Raw genomic sequence first — 16272 nt, 5'->3', positions numbered from 1 at the left:
TGACATTTTTATGACCAAGGTGTTTGGTAAACAAGTGAATCATGAATTGGGATTGACAAGAAAAGAACTTTTCAGCAACCCTCTGGACTTTAAGTAGTAGATCTGTCCCAACTAGAACAGGAGCTTTGAAGGACCAAAGGACCACTCTCCTGTTTGTGTTGTCATTGGTGGCTCATTCATTTCTTCTAGCTTTTTCTGATGAGCTTCTGTCTCATCCTTTGGGAGCATTCTCAATGCCAATAATGAACATTTCTATCTTTGGAGTTATGGTAGACATCTTGTTACTAGAGCAGAACTTGTATGCCCCAGCTGTGAATGTGTATTTCCAACTTGTCTCTCTATCTCCTTCATAGGTTCTGTTATTTTCTGGCCTTGTGATCTCTACAGATGGCCTAGATCTTCTTAGTTGTACAGGAAGCCATCTTCAGCAATCTTGAGATGAAATCCATCTTGGTACCTGAGGTGACCAGCACATCTTGGCATATATATCAATTGATATTGACAAAGTATTGTGAGGCAAGGCCCAGGAGCTGGGCCAGCAGTACCATGATGCAGCAAGGGGGAAGTGTAGGACCACCAGAGCTGCCACCACTGCAAAAGGTGTTGCTTTCATCTTATTTTGAAAATGTAGAAAAATCAAATGATAATATTAAGATGAAAACTTAAAAGAAGTTTGGTGTCATAGGCTTTTATCAGCTTTTAAGTTTTTAAAAAAAGATAAGCATCTTCTTGTTCAAGTTTCTTTAACATACAAAAAGTACAAGTCACCCCCAAAGCATCCTTACTAGTTTAGAATTGTAATTTTTTTTAATGCATTTGAATTGCTCAAACTCAAGAGATTATTCTGTTCACATTGTTTCTTGAAGCTATTTGTGCTATTCTTGCATTTTCGGTGACATTTATGTAGCAAGGTTCCACTAAATGGATTCTGACATTTGAAAAAATTATCATCCAATGTTTTCATGCAAGATGCATTATTTTAATCATACTCATGACAGGCAAAAAGCTTCACAGTTTAAGGACATCTGCATAATGACCTTGTCTTTTTTAAAGGCCAGCTTCTTATTTGTGTTTTTAAACCTAGCCACTCTCTATGCCATCTTCACTTGCCTTAATTCATTCTGCTTGTTCTTCCTGGAAGAGAGCATAATGAATGCCTTCTAAACATAAAGATGACAAACCAACAAGTCTCAGTGCCACTTCCACACATAACTAACCATATATACTTATTAATATTAGCCTCTCTGCTTGAAGATGTAAGAAATATTCATGAAAAATTCTCTATGGTTGATATCTGCAAACCTAAAAAATATCTATTAAACTGAGTATTTATGAGATCAAAACCATTATATATATGAAAATTTCATAATTCCCATGTGAAATATATTAATAGACCCTACATTATGGATATATATATATATATATATTAGTATATAATAATAGACCCAATATTATTGGATATATATACATATATACTAGCTTATTTCTCAGATGGTTATTGCATATTTCATTTGATCAGTGCATTAAAGGAATGTACTACTTAGTACAAGAGACAGGCATTATATATGTGGAAAATAAGAGATTGATTATGTAGATGCATGATAAATACATATTTAAAAAGTGATGAATATCCCAAAAAGAAAAATAAACCGAAAGTAAAATAATAAACAAAAGGAAGCAGGGCTACATGTACATAAAATGATCAGAAAAGCTTATTTGTAGCGATTATTAGCTTTCAATTAAAGAATAAGAGGGTTTTAACTTAACAGAGTATTAAAGGATCATAGGAAGTCACATAATGAAGATAATATGAATTTTCTCAAATATTTTCTTTTATTTTTGAGATTAATATATTACTTCCTTTCACTTTTCTCCCTCCAAATGCTCCCATATACTCCTTCTTGTCCTACTTCAAATTTGTGACCTTTTAAAAACTGTTGCATCATGCAAATATGTATATGTATATACATGTAAATTTCTAAACATAACCTGCTCTGTCTGAATAATGTTACATATACGTATGTTTTCAGAACTGACTGCGGGGTCCCACATGCCTTGGTGGGAAAAGAAGAACACGGTTTCTGCCCCTAGGACAGGGCCAGCAGACACAGGCTTCTACAAGAATCAAGTCAATAGCTGCCAGGGACATAAGGCTTGTTTGTGTAATAATGTATGTATTTTCACATTCCTCTGAGGGATGTCCTCCCTGTTAATGTTAATGACTGCATAATAATCAGACAGCACAAGTCCAGGAGGTGAAGGTGTGGCTAATGGTTTAGCAAAATCATAAACACTGAGACCTTCAGGACAGCCCTTAAGACTGTGGGGAAAAAACTCTTAAGAACTTGAGTTCAAAAATATATAATTTCTTAACTATGCAAAAATGCATTATGTGAGGGGCTTCATGAATTTAAAGGAACAGGCAGTTGGCTATGGGCCAACTTTTCAGAATGATACTAAGGAAGGAGATAAAGAGATTTTGCGAGTGGTGATAGCAGTATATCCCACCCAGCTAAGGTTTTTGTTGTTGTTGTTGTTGTTTATGACTACAAAGACAGGCAAACTTCTGATATAGGATGAGCCTGTGACAAGACTAGATCTAGGTGTTGTAGAAATGGTAATTTCAGGACAGGGTCTCACACAGTTACCTTAGCATCTAGGCTTAGCAGAGGTAGGCAAATCCCTAAATTCTTTTACAATGTTAAAAGAAAATATGTGCTTACTGTCTCCTAAGAATTAAAAGTATGGGGTCTCTAGATGCTGATTCTTAGGATAATCAAAAGGAAAACTGGAGTAAATGACTGGATTGATATGTAAAATAAAAGACTGAGTTTGTGATCTGCAGGAGATGAGCTAAAAAGAGAGTTTTTAGAATAGGAAGGAAACCCTGTCTAAAGCAGAGACTAATACACAGAGAGAGGGAGGAGCAGAGAGGGAGAGAAAGAGGGAGAGCAATCTGGAAAGGGATCTCAACAGAACCTAGGCCACCAGCTTCAATCTAAGATTTGACTTCAAGTACTTTATTTTGCCACTCTCAAACACCGTTATTTCAGGAACCTGGGCCTAGCCTAGACTGACCCTTGGCAATGGTCATTTGATACTAGGTAACCAGTCAGTATGTTCTTCACTAGAGAAAACCATTTTTCTACTCTCCTTGTTCTTTGATTGCTTGAAATTATTTCTGTAAGGTTGAAATTTTATGGACTTTTCTATCCACTTTGACATGTCTATTGCCATTGTACTTGTTCAAGTCATGTTGGAACAGTCCTGGTGATGAAATTTTATGAGTATAGGTACTGGAATTACTAGGCAACATGATCTTACAGCAAACACCCTGGTTTTCTGACTCTTACATCTTTCTGTCCCCTATTCTTCAATGCTCCCTATGAGAATATATTTTAAGGAGAAGAATGAAATGTTTGAAAATAGCAAAATAGGCAAATGTTTATCATGTACAAGTAAATTGTAGATGGTTGTATATCACAGTGGATGAGTGTGGTTCAAAAACTGAGATTGCAAAAGCAGAGGTGAGCCATTTTCCCTCAACTCATTGCTATACTAAGACAGGAGTTTACTAAATGAGAAGGGGGCTTACGGGACTTTCAGGGAGTGGGGGGCTAGAAAAGGAGAAATCATTTGAAATGTAAATAAAAAATTATATCGAATAATAAAAAAATAGTGGAAATACTTTTGGAAGGTAAGAAATAAAACTGGTGAATTGACCCTGTAGGGATTGAAATAGGAAAAGAAATTGAATGTTATAAGTCTTTTAGGAAAGAAATGATAGCAACTTTAACTAGGAAGACACCAATAAGAATGAAAGATAACATATGAATAGAAACTGAAAAGGGAGAGATACAAAACCATTTAATGAAACTACAGTTTGTAAAAGAAAATGAAGTAAAATAAATGAGCAAAACTATTATATGCAAACTAAAAAGACAGATAAAGTACTATGCAATCAAAATGTGTCAATTATAAAACAGAAAGAGGTGAATGAACTGTAGTTATTTAGAAGAATATTAATAAGCAGCAGCAAGATGTAGGATTTGCACTCATGGTCCTAAGCCAGAGTCAAATCTTATCCCACCAAGTCAACTGCTTCCACTGAAACTGCTAAGGGATCTGGAATTTCTTCTTTTTTTTTTCTAATTTATTGATATATTTATTTACATTTCAAATGGTTTCCCCTTTTCTGGACCCCCACTCCCCGAAAGTCCCATCACTCCCCTTCCCTCCCCCTGTTTTCCCACCCAACCCTTCCCACTTCCCTGTTCTGATTTTGCTCTATACTGCTTCACTGAGTCTTTTCAGAACAAGGGGCCACTCCTCCGTTCTTCTTGTACCTCATTTGATGTGTGGATTATGTTTTGGGTATTCCAGGTTTCTAGGTTAATATCCACTTATTAGTGAGTGCATACCATGAGTCACCTTTTGAGACTGGGTTACCTCACTTAGTATGATGTTCTCCAGCTCCATCCATTTGCCTAAGAATTTCATGAATTCATTGTTTCTAATGGCTGAATAGTACTCCATTGTGTATATACACCACATTTTTTGCATCCACTCTTCTGTTGAGGGATACCTGGGTTCTTTCCAGCTTCTGCCTATTATAAATAGGGCTGCAATGAACATAGTAGAGCATGTATCCTTATTACATGGTGGGGAATCCTCTGGGTATATGCCCAGGAGTGGTATAGCAGGATCTTCTGGAAGTGAGGTGCCCAGTTTTCTGAGGAACCGCCAGACTGATTTCCAGAGTGGTTGTACCAATTTGCAACCCCACCAGCAGTGGAGGAGTGTTCCTCTCTCTCCACACCCTCTCCAACACCTGCTGTCTCCTGAATTTTTAATCTTAGCCATTCTGACTGGTGTAAGGTGAAATCTCAGGGTTGTTTTGATTTGCATTTCCCTAATGACTAATGAAGTTGAACATTTTTTAAGGTGTTTCTCTGCCATCCGAAGTTCTTCAGGTGAGAATTCTTTGTTTAACTCTGTACCCCATTTTTTAATAGGGTTGTTTGGTTTTCTGGAGTCTAACTTCTGGAATTTCTTAAAACCCCAATATGCCTTACCTGCTTTCAGGATTGGACCTTATCCAGAGTCTACTGTTTCTACAAACATGGCCAAGCACTTCACTTGCACTTGTTGGTCTAGATATTTTATTTAAAATTTCAATCCCAAATTTTACATACTCTTTTATCTAAGTACTGAATATTTATGTTTTTTAAGCTTTTAGGCTAGTTTTTGCAGAACAAAATTAAAGGGAACTAGCAATTTGGCAGAACTTGTTATGTGCAAAGGTCAAAGAAATAAAGAAAAAATATAGGTAGTAATGAAAATTACCCATTTTTAATGAACTCAAGCCCCACTATATCATTTTATAATAATTATTTACCATTTTATAATAGTTATTTACTTTTATCATTTTCTTTATTTTGTTAAGAGTACAAAATAATAACTTCAATTCTGACAATATACTAACCTATTTTTCCACCCACCACCACTATTTTTCCTCATCCCTCTTTATTTGTTCTATTGCTTCCTTCTTAACATAGTTCTCCTTGAATACACACACACACACACACACACACATGAAAAGGAAACATAAAATACTTTTTCTTTGTTTCCCTTCCCATAACTTTTTTCTATCTCCCTCTATGCCTCTCTTCCATCAATAGTCCCCCATCTACTTTCCCATATACAAATATATAAAGATATACATATATTCGATGTAATATTTGTCTTTCTGAGTCAGACCTATTTTGCTTGACATGAACATCTGAGTCTAACCATTTTCTGTAAATGACATAATTTCATTCTTCTTTATGACTCAAAATGCCATGAATATATATATGACACATTTTTATTCATCTGTAAGTTAATAAATATCTACTAGACTGATCCCATATCTTGGATATTATGAATATCACAGCAAATAAACATGAGTGTAATTTATATTTGTGATATAGTATTCTGACTATACTAGGTAGGTTTTTGTCACCATAAGACTAGCTAGAGGCATATCAATAGAAAGGAACATAACTAAGAAAATGAGTCCATCAGATTGATCTAAGGGCAAGTCTATAGGGCATTTTCTCTATTAATAGTTGAAGGATGACTCAGCCCACTGTGGACAATACCACCCTTAGGCATGTAGTCCTGAGTTGTATAAAACTTTTCATATTTAATCTTATCACTCAGAAGGCAGAGACATGTGGATCTAGGCCTAGGGTAGCTTCTGATAAATGCAAATAGAGGTTATATCAATCAAGATCCAGAGATAGTCTCAGACCAGACCAGGGTCAAGATAGGTCTCTGAATGGGACTGAGGACACTGTCTTACTGAGGCCAAGGGAGACTACAACCAGGGTTGAGAGAGGTCTGTGATAGAAGCCCAGTAGTATCTAATGAGGGCACAGTGAGGCTGCGAAGAGTACTGGGCCAAGGGAGTTATCAATTTAGGCCAAGGGAGGTCTTCATATTCAAAACCAGAGTGGATAACGATAGTTTCCAATTAGAAACAAGTGAAGCACTGCCCAGAACAAAGATGTCAGTCAAGGACAGAGGGTATACTACAAATGGAGGGAAGGATGCAGGCCTCCAACTAGGGCTAACAATGCTTTTAATAGAAATAAGTTTCCCATAAAGGCCAAGGTATGTCTCCAATGTGAATCCAGGATGATCTTCTACCAGGTATAAGGGAGGGTTTCATTGCATCTAAAGTAGAGAGATGCAGACCAATGTCTACCGAAAGATTAAACAGGTAAGGGGCTATGAGATATCTTTGAAAAAGACAAAAGGATACTATGAGGAGCAATCAAAAGGTTCTCTGACAAGTGCTGAATGGAACTTGATCATGGTCTAAAACATGGGAAATTTGGACCCTGGAGTATTAGAGACTATTACAAAGGCCAAAGCCAATCTATGACTAGAATTCAGGGGCCTTCTTAACAGGGGTGAATTCTCAGTAGACTTCTGAAGTGGACTCTGAAACTAGACCTGTGGGAGTATAGAGTTGATCTGAAGGAGGCTCCAGTGGGTCAGAAGGATGTTTCTAATGATGCCCCATGGGAATATCTAGCCATGCTATGGCCAAGGGTGCAAGTGTTACAGCTACAGCTCTGTCTGAAAGGAATTCTAGTAGTTAGGAGCCAAGGAATACCACAAAGTCAAACCACGCAACAAACTTCACAGGTACGAGGAACCTTTGACTAGGACAAAGGAGACCTCCAATGAAGGTTGAATTGGGCTTCCATGAGGCCAAAAGACAGTGTCTGGTCCCTGGGAGTCTCTAATTGGGCTAAAGAGCAAACTCTGACCAGGGTCAGAGGATTTTCTGAAGAGGGACTTAAGGCATTCTATTATCAGGGCTGAGTAAAGCATCAAATGGGCTGAGGGAGGCTCTGATAGGGCTAGAGCTGTGGCTAAAAGCAGTCTCTGAGGAGGGTAGTCACCAAGTTGATCTCTGACCAAGGAGAAGGGAGAATTCAAAGCCTAATGAAAACTCTTAAGTGGGTAGAGAGTATCCTAAAAAGGAGAGAAAAGACACAGAAATCTGAGGGTAATTTCAAAGAAGGTATAGGGAGGCTTGGGTCAGGGAACAAGAAGTCTTCAACCAGAAGAACTTAGAGGGTTGTTTTGATTTGCATTTCCCTAACTATTAATGATGTTGAACATTTCTTAAGGTGTTTCTCAGCCCTCCGAAGTTCTTCATGTGAAAATTCTTTGTTTAGCTCCATACCCAACTTTTTAATGGGCTTGTTTGGTTCTCTGGGTTCTACCTTCTTGAGTTCTTTGTATATATTAGATATTAGCCATCTGTTGGATTTAGGGTTGGTGAAGATCCTTTCCCAAGCTGTTGGTTGACATTTTCTCCTTTTGACAGTGTCCTTTGCCTTACAGAAACTTTGTAGTTTTATGAGGTCCCATTTGTAAATTCTTGATCTTAGAGCATAAGCTATTGGTGTTCTATTCAGAAACATTTCCCCTGTGCCCATGTCCTCAACGGACTTCCCCAGTTTCATTTCTATTAGTTTCAGTGTGTCAGGTTTTATGTGGAGGTCCTTGATCCATTTGGAGTTGAGCTTGGTACAAGATAAGAATGGATCGATTTGCATTCTTCTGCATGCTGACCTCCAATTGAACCAGCACCATTTGTTGAAAAGACTATCTTTTTTCCACTGGATGCTTTCAGCTCCTTTGTCGAAGATCAAGTGACCATAGGTGTGTTGGTTCATTTCTGGGTCTTCAGTCCTATTCCACTGATCTGCTTGTCTGACATTGTACCATTAGCATGCAGTTTTTTATCACTATTGCTCTGTAGTAAAGTTTAAAGTCTGGGATACTGAATCCCTTTGAAGTTCTTTTACTGTTGAGAATAGTTTTAGCTATCCTGGGTTTTTTGTTATTCCAGATGAATTTGAGAATTGCTCTTTCTAGCTCTATGAAGAACTGGGTTGGGATTTTTATGAGGATAGAATTGAATCTGTATATTGCCTTTGGCAAGATGGCCATTTTAACTATATTAATCCTACCAATACAGGAGCATGGAAGATTTTTCCATTTTCTGAGATCTTCTTCGATTTCCTTCTTCAGAGATCCAGTCAGAATGGCTAAGGTCAAAAACTCAGGAGACAGCAGGTGTTGGCGGGGATATGGAGAAAGAGGAACATTCCTCCACTGCTGGTGGGATTGCAAGATGGTGCAACTACTTTGGAAATCAGTTTGGCAGTTCCTTGGAAAACTGGGCATGACACTTCCTGAGGACTCTGTTATACCACTACTGGGCATATACTCAGAGGATTCTTCAGCATGCAATAAGAACACATGCTCCACTATGTTCATAGCAGCCCTATTTGTAGTAACCAGAAGCTGGAAAGAACCCACGTGTCCTTCAACAGAGGAATGGATACCAAAAATGTGGTATATTTACACAATGGAGTACTATTCAGCCATTAGAAACAATGAATTCATGAAATTCTTAGACAAATGGATGGAGCTGGAGAACATCATACTAAGTGAGGTAACCCAGTCTCAAAAGATCAATCATGGTATGCACTCACTGATAAGTGGATATTTGTCTAGAAACTTTGAGTACCCAAGATATAATCCACATATTAAATGATTTCCAAAAAGAATGGAGGAGTGGCCCCTGATTCTGGAAAGACTCAGTGCAAGAGTATAGGGGAATTCCAGAACAGGGAAGCGGGAAGGGATAGATGGAGGAACAGGGGGAGGGAAGAGGGCTTATGGGACTTGCAGGGAGTGGGGACCCAGAAAAGGGGAAATCATTTGAAATGTAAATAAAAAATATATCAATAAAAAAGAAGAACTTAGAGGGTTGTTTCTGGATGGGGTTTGGTGTTATGCCTTCAAACAAGGCATTACAAGGCAATCACTATGACCAAGCAACCCAGCCACTGAAAATGAGTCTGATGACAGATAACAGTACTCTCTTTTTTTTTCAGATTTATTTGATTTTATTCCACCAACCCCCCCCTTATTTTTCAAAAGAAAGTGCAATCCCTAGACATGTGTTTAATTTGGACTATAATTGTAGTCAGGAACCTACTGTTGGCTATGTTGGTTGCTTTCTTTTTTTTTTTTTTATTCAATATAATTTATTTACATTTCAAATGATTTCCCCTTTTCTAGCCCCCCCCCCCACTCCCCGAAAGTCCCGTAAGCCCCCTTCTCTTCCCCTGTCCTCCCTCCCACCCCTTCCCAGTTCCCCGTTCTGGTTTTGCCAAATACTGTTTCACTGAGTCTTTCCAGAACCAGGGACCACTCCTGCTTTCTTCTTGTATCTGATTTGATGTGTGGATTATGTTTTGGGTATTCCAGTTTTCTAGGTTAATAACCACTTATTAGTGAGTGCATACCATGATTCACCTTTTGAGTCTGGGTTACCTCACTTAGTATGATGTTCTCTAGCTCCATCCATTTGCCTAAGAATTTCATGAATTCATTGTTTCTAATGGCTGAATAGTACTCCATTGTGTAGATATACCACATTTTTTGTATCCACTCTTCTGTTGAGGGATACCTGGGTTCTTTCCAGCATCTGGCAATTATAAATAGGGCTGCTATGAACATAGTAGAGCATGTATCCTTATTACATGGTGGGGAATCCTCTGGGTATATGCCCAGGAGTGGTATAGCAGGATCTTCTGGAAGTGAGGTGCCCAGTTTTCGGAGGAACCGCCAGACTGCTTTCCAGAGTGGTTGTACCAATTTGCAACCCCACCAGCAGTGGAGGAGTGTTCCTCTTTCTCCGCACCCTCTCCAACACCTGCTGTCTCCTGAATTTTTAATCTTAGCCATTCTGACTGGTGTAAGATGAAATCTTAGGGTTGTTTTGATTTGCATTTCCCTAATGACTAATGAAGTTGAGCATTTTTTAAGATGCTTCTCCGCCATCCGAAGTTCTTCAAGTGAGAATTCTTTGTTTAACTCTGTACCCCATTTTTTAATAGGGTTGTTCGGTTTTCTGGAGTCTAACTTCTTGAGTTCTTTATATATATTGGATATTAGCCCTCTATCTGATGTAGGATTGGTGAAGATCTTTTCCCAATTTGTTGGTTGCCGATCTGTCCTCTTGATGGTGTCCTTTGCCGGCTGAGGGCAGATCCAATAAAATCAGAGGAGCATAATCTATCAAGGGTCAAGGGATTCTCTCAAGAGGCCATAGATGAGTCTCCCATCATATCCTGAAAGAGGCTTCAATGGGGTTGAAGTCAGTCTTTCACTGGGCCAGAGAGACCAATTCACTGACCAAGAAAGCAATTCTCTGACCAAGAAAGAGGGAAACGTGGACCATGACTTGGAGTAATTTTTTACTGAGCCAAGGACAGTCTCTCAACATGACCAAGTGAATTTAGGATGAAGCATTAATGTTTCTTTGACAAGAGCTGAGGAAAGGATCAAGAAAGTTTTCTGATCATGTTCCATGAAGCATTTAAGGGCCGGCCTGACATAACTGTACCAGCAGAAGACAATCTATGATCAGAGAGGCTCAACACAGGCCCAAGACAAACTAGATTCATGAGGAGTTTTATAAGATCCTGGGAAAGTCTCTGAAATATATGACCAGGCCTGAAGAAGGCTTCAAGGAGACTGAGGGTGGCTCTGATAGGGTTGAAACTGAATCCAAGAATATTCTCTCACCAGAGAAAGGAAAGGCTGTGAGAAGTGACCAAGGTACCCTCTGACCAGGGTGAAGGAAAGTTTTCACCAGGGAAGAGGAGGACTCTGATGAGGCTAAGTGTATTCTCCAACCAAATCCCTAGGAAGCAGTAAACATGTCCTAAAGTGTTCTCTGTTAAAGGCAGAGGGAGACTGTGGCCAGGAACAAAAGTGATCTCTGACCAAAACAAGGGGATTCTACTATCAATGCCTAGGGGTAGTAGTTTGGTTATATCTCCTAGTGGGGTCTGAAGATCATCCTCTGAAGAATGCAAATTATGGCTACAATTTAGGAATATGGGGGATCTCCAATGGAGTCAGAGGAATATCTCTGACCAGGGACCACAGAAGATTCAATGGTGCCTAAGAAAAGCCCCAGCCAGTAAATATATAAAGCAGAATCTGACCAGGATCATGTAGGTTTTTATCAGAGCCAAGAATTATCACAGGCCAGGCCTAGGGGTGACTTCTAAAGGACTGAGAGAGGTGTTAATGGGACTGAGGGTAGTCTCTGACTAGAAGAGAGAGAGAGAGAGAGAGAGAGAGAGAGAGAGAGAGAGAGAGAGAGAGAGAGAGAGAATGAGAAGAGACAAAATCATTCTCTGACTAGCATTTCAGGAGGCTTTGTCCAGGAACTAGAGGAGGTTTCCAACTGGAACAAAAGTCAATCTCTTACCAGGCCTGAGGGAGAGTGAAACAAAGATTAATGCTTTTCCTTATTGAGGCTAAGGAATCTCTTTCACTAAGGCAGAGGGGCATTTCAACAAGGATTAAGGGAAGTTCCTTCCAGCACCAAAAAGTTTATCTGACAAGTTTCAGGGAATCTCTTAGATAAGCCCTTGACCATGGTCAAGGATGGATTCCTTTAAGCATTTGGGTCATCTCCATAAAGTCAGAGGAAGGCTGCAAATAATGAAAAAGTACTGTACTAAGATGGTCCCAAGAGACTGCAATGAGGTCCAAGATAAGTTCATAGTAGAGCAGAGTAGAATCAAAGAAGAATATTCAAAGAGTTTGAGAGAGGTCTCAATGGGAGTGAAGATAGTCTCTAGCTGGCCATAATGAGAATGTGAGAAGGAACCAAGGTATTTTCTAACTAAGGATGAGGGATTACACTGACAAGGGACCAGGGTGACTTCTAACAAAGGCAGTCTACTATGAGATATGAGCGAGGCTTGAACAAAGGTCAAATGCTTTCTATACCCAGGGCCATTGGAGTCTCTGATCAGAGCCTGGAGATTGTGTCCTTCAAACAAGATCTAAGGGCTGTCACCAGTAGGACACAGGGAGGGCAGGAATAGAGTCAATTTCTCCTGATAAGTTAGCAGAGTAGAGGATGCAAAGGAGCTATGAGTGGTTTCTAACTGTGGGTCAAGATCAATCCTCCACCAGAATCTGGCCTACAGTGTTCTCCGACATGGAGAAAGGGAGGGTGCTATGAGGTTCTAAAGCAGTCTCTGCTTGTGGAAGAGGGAGGCTTCAACTAGGACTAAAATAGGTCTTCCATTTGGGCCTTAGGAGGACAATGTCTGATGAAGGTATAGGAAAGTTTTAGTAAGACTCAAAGGCAGTATCTGACCCGAACCATGTGGGGTTCAAATCAGTACCTTCACCAAGGAAGCTCCCAACTCAGCAGAAGGAGTCTCATAAGAGTGTCAAGAACAGTTCTAAGGGGGAACAAGGTGTTTCTCTGACAAGAGCAGAAGGACTTAAGGGGAGACTTTCCAACTGCCTAAGGTCCATGAGTGATCTCTAACAAGGGCAAAGGGAGCAGTGAAGAAGAACCAAGGCATGGTTCATGGGGGGTCTCTCACCAAAGCCCTGGAAATGTGCTACCAAAGCTTTGGGCAGACTTCAAGGAAGACAGAGGAAGGATGAAACCAAGGACCAAAACAATTTCTAAACAGAGATGAGTTAGGCTTCAGTCAGTGTTTGTGGAGGTCTCATTGTGTATTGAGAGCAGCCTCACAAAACAAGGCTGAGGAAAGCTGTAACTAGGGTAAAGAGAGGTCTTCCAAAAGGGCAGAGTGGGACTATTATGGGGATCATAGTTGATCTATGAACACAGATAACAGAAGCTCCCAAAAAGTCATAGGGGAAACTTTCATAAAGTTCAGGGGATGATCTTAAGAGGGTCAAGGCCCCTATGAAAGTAGAAATGAGGAAGAATGCAATGGGGTTGAGGGATACCTGTGATGGTGTTCCTAGAGGAATTATCTAACCACAGTACAGCTAAGGGAGATTGAGAATCTGTTGGCCAAAGGAGACTTCCTCCAAGGAAAACAGAACCTGCTATGAGGAACCTAAGAGGTCTGGGGCCATGGCCCAAGAAGCAATCGTCAGGGCTCATGGAGTGTTGACGGGATCCAAAAGAATTCTCCCAGGGGAGGAGAAGGCCATCTATTACCAGGTCACAAAGAGGCTCCAAGTAGGCCAGAGGGCAGATTCTGACCAGGGTAAAAGTAAACTCTTGCACCAAATTTTCTCTAATCATGTCTGAGGAAGGTTTATATGACAGTAAGGAAGCATAAGCGGGGAGTTGGAAATGTTACTAAGGTCATGTGTGAGGAGAGAAGAACAAGGCTGAGGAATCACCAAGAAATGTTTGAACAGGGATTATGGAAGCTTTTATTAGGACAATGGGAGGTCTCTGAAAGAGACTGAGAGCATTCTCTCACAAAAGCTTGAGAAACTGTGATAAGACCTTTGGGTTTCAGATAATGGCAGAGAAACAAAGTTCTAGGAACTTGGGTATCTCTGACAAGGGCCCTTGGAGGATTCAACTAGAATATGAGTGGTCTCAGAAAAGCAAGCATTCCAGTCTCAAACAGAAAATACAGAAACAAAGAAAAGTCAATAAGGCAGTCTCTGGTGATCATGAAAAAAGACTGAAAAGGACAGAAGGCAGCATCCAACCAAGGAAAGGGGGCAAAGAAATCAACAACAGACCAGGAAAAAATGTCTACGACAGATACAACTGAGCAGAAATGACTGCCACCAAGGCAGAAGCCGTCTCAGACCAGGACAGATAAGTTCCAAGCAGGGCAAAGGGTATAGGGCAGACTGAAAGGAACAAGAGCGGCTCTTAAGTGAGAATAGAGCAGTTACCCACCAGGCCTACATGCGGGAGTTTAAAGGCACTGAATGGGTCTCCAGTGGGATAACTCCACTCTATGACTATGGTAGATGGAAGGTATAAACTGGGAGCTTTAAACGGCCAGTTTGGTATAAACTGCCAAGGACTAGGGTGCTCAAAAAACAGGGGCGAGGGGAAGTTTCCTACCAGAGCAGAAGGATCTTGAAACAAGAGAACAAGATAGTCTCTGAACAGGGCAACAGCAGACATTGATTCAGGCAGTAAAACCTCCATCTGGGAACAGGGGATTCTCTGGTACAGTTCTCAAAGCCTACTAGGATAGTTGAAGGCAGGATCTGATCATAAAGGCCAGTCTCTGGAGTGAGCAATGGAGGGCTTCAAAAAGGAATAAAGCTGCCTCAGACAAGGTGCCAAGGAAGAAGAAGAAGAATAAAAAAAAAAAAAAAAAAAAAAAAAAAAAAACAGAGCCTAGAGATTTTCTTTTCCTTTTTCTTTTCTTTTTTCTTTTCTTTTCTTTTCTTTCTTTCTTTCTTTTTTTTTTTTGGATATTTTATTTATTTACATTTCAAATGTTCTCCCCTTTCCTGGGGAAACCAACCTGGTCTGCAAACCTCTTATCACATACCTCCTCCCCTGCTTCTATGAGGGTGCTCCCCAACCCACCCACCCACTCCCACCTCACCTTCCTAGCATTGCCCATACTGCAGCACTGAGCCTCCATAGGAATAAGGGCCTCTCATCCAATTGAAGTCTGACAAGGTCATCCTCTGCTACATATGTGGCTGGAACCCTGGGTCCCTCCATGTGTATTTTTTGGTTGGTGGTTTAGTCCCTGGGAGCTCTGGGGGGAGGGAGAGGGGGCTGGTTGGTTGATATTGTTCTTCTTCCTCTGGGGTTGCAAACCCCTTCAGCTCCTTCAGTCCTTCCCCTAACTCCTCCATTGGGGTCCCTGTGCTCAATCTGATCCTTGGCTGCAAGCATCTGCATCTGTATTGGTCAAGCTCTGGCAGAGTCTCTCAGGAGACAGCTATATCAGGCTTCAGTCAAATAGCATTTCTTGGCATTCACAATAGTGCCTGGGTTTGGTGGATACATATGGGATGGATCCCCGGGGGGCGGGGGGGGGGGCTGTCTCTGGATGGCCTTTCCTTCAGTCTTTGCTGCACTATTTGTCACTGTATTTCCTTTATTTTTTCTTTTTCTTTTTTTTTTATTATTTTCTCTATTCTTTGTTTGCATTTCAAATGCTTTCCCCTTTCCCAGTCCCCCCTCCCCATAAGTCTCATAAGCCCTCTTCCCTCTGCCCGTTCCCCAATCAACACCCTCTTACTTCTCTGACCTGGCAATCCCTACAATGCTGAATCAAGCCTTTCCAGGACCAGGGCCCTCTCCTTCCTTCTTCTCGGGAATGATTAGATATGTGAGTTGAGTCTTGGGTATTCAGAGCCTCTGAGCTAATATCCACTTATCAGGGACTGCATTTCATGTATGTTCTTTTGTAAATGAGTTACCTCACTTAGGATGATATTTTCCAGTTCCAACCATTTGCCTAAGAATTTTATGAATTCATTGTTTTTAATTGCTGAGTAGTACTCCATTGTGTATATATACCATATTTTCTGTATCAATTCCTCCATTGAGGGACATCTGGGTTCTTCCAGCTTCTGGCTATTATAAGTAAGGCTGCTATAAACATAGTGGAGCATGTGTCCTTACTGCATGCTGGGGAATACTCTGGGTATATGCCCAGGAGTGTTATAGCAGGGTCCTCTGGAAGTGTCATGCCCAGTTTTTTGAGGAACCGCCAGACTGATTTTCAGAGTGTTTGTACCAACTTGAATTCCCACCAGCAGTGGAGGAATGTTCCTTTCTCCACATCCTGGCTAACATCTGCTGTCTCCTGAGTTGTTAATCTTATCTGCTCTGATTGGTGTGAGGTGAAATCTCATGGTTGTTTTGATTTGCATTTCCCTAATGACTAGTGATGT

General features: G+C 40.4%; 1 pseudogene; it reads right to left on the bottom strand.

Moving 5' to 3' along the window:
- Positions 1-39: 39 nt before the first annotated feature.
- Positions 40-548, bottom strand: LOC127674537 (transmembrane emp24 domain-containing protein 2-like; annotated as a pseudogene).
- Between the last annotated feature and the right edge of the window lie 15724 nt (positions 549-16272).

The sequence above is a fragment of the Apodemus sylvaticus genome, chromosome X, assembly GCF_947179515.1.
Source record: "Apodemus sylvaticus chromosome X, mApoSyl1.1, whole genome shotgun sequence".
Lineage (NCBI taxonomy): Eukaryota > Metazoa > Chordata > Mammalia > Rodentia > Muridae > Apodemus > Apodemus sylvaticus.
This window is presented reverse-complemented; position numbering and strand designations above follow the sequence as displayed.